Raw genomic sequence first — 5,088 nt, 5'->3', positions numbered from 1 at the left:
CACTTAACCCAGTTTCCAACGTGGCTAAATTTCACCTCCGGTGGAAAGGGAGTTAACACCGACCTTGGGAGAGCCACAGCTGGGTTTGGGGAAGCACTGATAATGCTGGTGGTGTTTCGTGACTGGCACGCTCAGTGAGACACACCATCAAGGCCACAGACCCTGCACTCTCCAACTGTAACCCAAACCATCTGCGTCTCAGCGTGCCGTCAGTGGAGGTCAGGACTCAATTGAGGGCTGGTGCCAAAATGAAAACAAAGCTGCCAGTTACCTAACTCGGTGTGGGGATGGGAGGGGAGGGGAGACAGGGATGGGGGCGTGGGACAGGGTGGGGGTCGCTGGGGCCTTGAGGGGGAGTGGAGAGGGTGGAGAACTTGAGGGATGGAAAGGGAAGATTCCAAGGAGACACAAAAAAGCTATTCAAAGAGAGATTTCTGCAATACCCTAGCCTCTTGAGCAACCGGAATAAAAGGAGCCAGGCTGGATACGCCTTTAGGTTCAAATACATGGACCGTGAACCCCACCTGTGCTGGGCATCGCTCTGTGCCTCAGTTTCTCCTGTTGTTGACAGCGCCAACACTCCACGGCCCATTATCATGATTGCTCACTGGCACCCTTAGGGGCCTGATCCCAAGTGTGGAGGGGACATCGTGGCCAGGATCCCACGGATGATGGTCTGGGTCCTAGGTAACGGGAGATGGCACCGTAGCCTCGGACCAGGCACTAGACGAGGGTGTTTTTTGCCCCTGGGACAGAATGAATAGCACATGGGTGAGCAATTCCAGAGAAGACACCTGAGGGAGAGCGCCAATCATACTATTCTGAGAAGCAGTCAGCCGTGTAGACGGTGTGGACCAGCAAATGGGCATTAAATGCCCATACCATCTGATCAGTGAGCAATGGGCCAGCACGCGTGGATCTGAGCATTTAAGCCTTTATTGATATAGGATGTGGGGGCCGGCGCTGAGGTGTAGCCGATAAGACCACTACCTGCAGTGCCGGCACCCCATATGGGCACCGGTTTGAGTCCCGGCTGCTCCACTTTTGACCCAGTTCTCTGCTATGGCCTGGGAAAGCAGTGGAAGATGGCCCAAGTCCTTGGGCCCCTGCACCTGTGTGGGAGACCTGGAATAAGCTCCTGGCTCCTGGCTTTGGATTGGCGCAGTTCCAGCCGTTGTGGCCATTTGGGGAGTGAACCAGTGGATGGAAGGACCTCTCTCTCTCTCTCAGCCTCTCCTCTCTCTGTGTAACTCTGACTTTCAAATAAATAAATAAATCTTTTAAAAAAATAATACAGGGTGTGACTGCTGCTTCTCCTCCACTTTATTCTTCCTCTTCCTCTTCTTTTCTTGTTGGGTGGTTCCAACTGATTAGAGATTTTTTAAAACCATATATGAAGGGGCTAGCACTGTGGTGTAGTAGGTTAAGCCTCTGTCTGTGGGTAACAGCATCCCATATGGGCACTGGTTCAAGTCCTGGCTGCTCCACTTCCGATCCAGCTCTCTGCTGATGGTCTGGGAAAGCAGTGGAAGATGGCCCAAATGCCTGAGCACCTGCACACATTTGGGAGACCCGGAAGGAGCTCCTGGCTTCTGGCTTCAGATAGGCCCAGCTCTGATCATTGCAGCCATTTGGGGAGTGAACAAGCAGATGGAAGACCTCTCTCTCCATCTCTCCCTCTCTCTGTAACTTTGTCTCTCAAATAAATAAATACATAAATAACTAACTATACATGACCCCATAATTTGGCCACTTCTTCCTGGTGTTGTAGCTATGTAACTTAATTTTTTTGACAGGCAGAGTTAGACAGTGAGAGAGAGACAGAGAGAAAGGTCTTCCTTCTGTTGGTTCACCCCCCAGATGGCCACTAAGGCCGGCGTGCTGCGCCGATCTGAAGCCAGGAGCCAGGTGCTTCTCCTGGTCTCCCATGCGGGTGCAGGGGCCAAGCACTTGGGCCATCCTCCACTGCACTCCTGGGCCACAGAAGAGAGCTGGACTGGAAGAGGAGCAGCCAGGACAGAATCCGGCGCCCCAACCGGGACTAGAACCCAGGGTGCTGATGCCGCAGGCAGAGGATTAGCCTAGGGAACCACAGTGCTGGCCGTGTAACTTAATTTTAATAATCCTAAATAAAATATGTATATATATTCAGTCCTATCAGATTTAATCTTGTTTGTTCTGGCCTGCTCTGCAAACTTGCCGAGATCTTTCTGAGATGGAGGTCTATCTTCCAATATGTTCCATGTTATCTTCAGCTCTCTGGTAACTGCAAATTTGATATTCATGTTTGATATGCTTTTAAGGACAGGAAATATTGGAAAGATAAGCTTGAGGAAGACGACACCTCTGGAATCTTATTAGAGATCTCCTCCTGCTGCCCACCCACACGTCGGGGCGCTCTCTGGGTAATTTCAACCAGCGAACCCGCCAGCCAGCCAGCATCTCAGCCAGGATCCTGGCTCTGGGGGCCACGCCCCGTTCACAGCTAAAGGGCATGATGCCTACCACAAGCCTTACCTCCCACCTGTCTATACCACATGCCTGCTCCTAATCTGCCCATGCAGCTCATCTTTATACCTGTTGTTATGCCCCCTTGCTAGCTCACCCCAGTTTAAGAGTGATAATCTGGTTAGTTTTGGCCTAACGTGAGAAAGCTGGTACATGATATTCTCTAATTTAAATTTTAGATTAGGCAAATGAAAAGAACTTTGTACAGTTGCAATTTTTTTAAAAGATTTATTTATTTATTTGAAAGGCAGAGTTACAGAGAGGCAGAGGGAGAGAGAGAGAGGTCTTCCATCCATTAGTTCACTCTGCAGCCGCCAGAGCTGTGCCAAATCCAAAGCCAGGAGCCAGGAGCTTCCTCCGGGTCTCCCACGTGGGTGCAGGGGCCCAAGCACTTGAGCCATCCTCTACTGCCTTCCCAGGCCATTGCAGGCAGCTGGATCGGAAGTGGAGCAGCCGGGACTCAAACCGGCACCCATATGGGATGCCAGCACTGCAGGCGGCAACTTTACCCGCTCCGCCACAGCACTGGCCCCGGCGCCTGTACATTTGCAATTGACCTAGAAGTGAAACCATAACATGGCGTTGAGTTACGGTTGAGACAACCCAAAGAGCTTCCCTCTCTCTGAGGAGAAGATGGGGAGGAGGGTCTAAGAGTCTTTATCTCAGATCGCTCTGAGAATCTTACAAAAGCCCTGGTCCCTCTCCACAGAGAAAAGCACAAAATGAACATTGTGCTTACAGTTCACCAGCCTTTCAAGTCTTGCCGTAATCAACCCTAAAGGGAAGGAAGTCAAGCTGGCTGGTACTGAGACAATGAAGGGCATTCGCAGGAAGCAATAGGCTTGGGAAGAGACAGAGACTCCAAGTCTGGTTCCGGAATCTTCCCCCAAACACTCCACTTCTCTCGAGATAAATTGAGTGAGTCCCTATTCTTGCAACTGAAGATGCTTGTCTTAGACAATCGAGTCAACCTCTACCTGGTCATCCCTGCCCTAAGCCCCAGGGTCGGCTTCTGAGAGCCTCGTGACACTCACCGCCCCGCTGTGCCCACACTGCAGGGCTGAACCGTCCCTTTTATATCGCTCACGAGTGGTCTTCGAAGAGTTCACAGAAGATACGTGTTTCCGAAAATTTTGCAAGGATTTCCACTTTTTTGTGGCGAAAATTTTCTTCTATTTTCTGGTTCTATTTTTCCCAAAGTTTTTGAATCGCCTTTGTGTTTGCCTATGTCCTGATCATTTCTATGCCTGTAATCCACATTGCTTCTCAGACTCGAGGCTCAAGAATTCAGTCACTGGGGCAGGGTTGGATCCAGGAGTTGAGACACCACTCGGGACGTTCACATCCCACAACGGAGTGCCTGATTCGAGTCCCGGCTCTATTTCCCATTCCAGCGTCCTGCTCATATAGACCCTTGGAGGCACCAGGCGATGACTCAAGTCCTCAGGTCCCTTCCACATAAATGGAAGAGCTTGCCTGAGTTTCGGCTCCTGGCTTTGGTCTGACTCAGCCTCAGCTGTTGCGGGTATTTGGGGAGTGAACTAGTGAGTGAGAGATCACTCTCTGTCCATCTCTCCTAGTCTCTGTGCCTTTCAAACAAAAATTACATAATAAATAAAATTAAGGGGAAAAAAGCATCCAAACACTTCAGCCACCCATAGAATTTGTCTACTTGATTGCCCCCCAAAAAAACACTGCAAATGCAACATGTTCAAACCTAAACTTAGGGTTTGTAGCCCCCCAAAAAGACACAAAGCAAAAAATACCAACTCTGCTCTCCTGTAAATACGTTCTTTTCTTCCTTGTTGTCAACAGCGTCCATTCCAGGAGCCCTAAGCAATGTCCCTGACGCCCACCTGCCAGCTGACTCCAGCCCACCACTGCATGGCTCACTCTGTCCTTGAAGGGTTCTCACACCTCTGTGGTCTTCCTCCTCCTCTCCCTCCACGGTCCTAATTCTGCCATCCCCACCCGTTCCCTGAATGAGGCTTGTTGTAAAATGAAGCCCTAATCTGTCTCCCTGTTTCCAGCCGGGAGCCCGCCAATCTCACCTCTAGGCAGCTGCAGGCTCAGGCGAAGACACCGCTCCCACAACTGGTGGGCAGTTCCAGGTGGTCCCGGAGACAAAGCCCATGAGTCCCCCAGGGCACAGGGCCTCCACCCTCAGCCCCACCTCCTGCCCCTCCCCGCCAGCCGATGCACTCCTCACACTGGCCCAGATGGTCCCATTTCCTGTCCCTAGATGGTCAGGGACGCCTTTGCTAGTTAGACGTTCTCATGGACTGCTCTTCAGCGAGAGTCCTTTGGGAAGGAGGGGCTTGAAAAATTCATACATACAGGGGCCGAAAGTTCCTGGAAAATGGAGTTAAAAATAAGTTTATTTTGTTGCCCAAAAAGAAATCCAACTCCGTGCTTAGCGTTTTCATCATACGTATTTCCCACGAGCTTTTTGCCTCGTGAAGACCTCTCGCAGCCCAGTGTTCCTCCTCGGGGGGCGGCTGCATGGCCTCCCTGTCCCGGAGACAGTAGCATGCAGCCCTGGCAGCCTTGCTGTCTCCCCCGTGCGCCTCCTGCATTTCT

At 51.2% G+C, this 5,088-nt stretch overlaps 1 long non-coding RNA gene across 1 annotated transcript; it reads right to left on the bottom strand.

The window, feature by feature from the left end:
- Positions 1–2,722: 2,722 nt before the first annotated feature.
- On the bottom strand, positions 2,723–4,687 carry LOC149126817 (uncharacterized). Its single transcript, XR_016233495.1, has 2 exons — positions 4,560–4,687; positions 2,723–3,065 (listed from the first exon to the last, which is right to left on the bottom strand). It is a non-coding gene; the product is annotated as an uncharacterized LOC149126817 (long non-coding RNA).
- Between the last annotated feature and the right edge of the window lie 401 nt (positions 4,688–5,088).

The sequence above is a fragment of the Oryctolagus cuniculus genome, chromosome 5 (assembly GCF_051225735.1).
Source record: "Oryctolagus cuniculus isolate XC-2025 breed Fujian yellow rabbit chromosome 5, ASM5122573v1, whole genome shotgun sequence".
Taxonomy (NCBI): domain Eukaryota; kingdom Metazoa; phylum Chordata; class Mammalia; order Lagomorpha; family Leporidae; genus Oryctolagus; species Oryctolagus cuniculus.
Note: the sequence above shows the minus strand (reverse complement) of the source record. Positions and strands in the feature narration are given on the sequence as shown.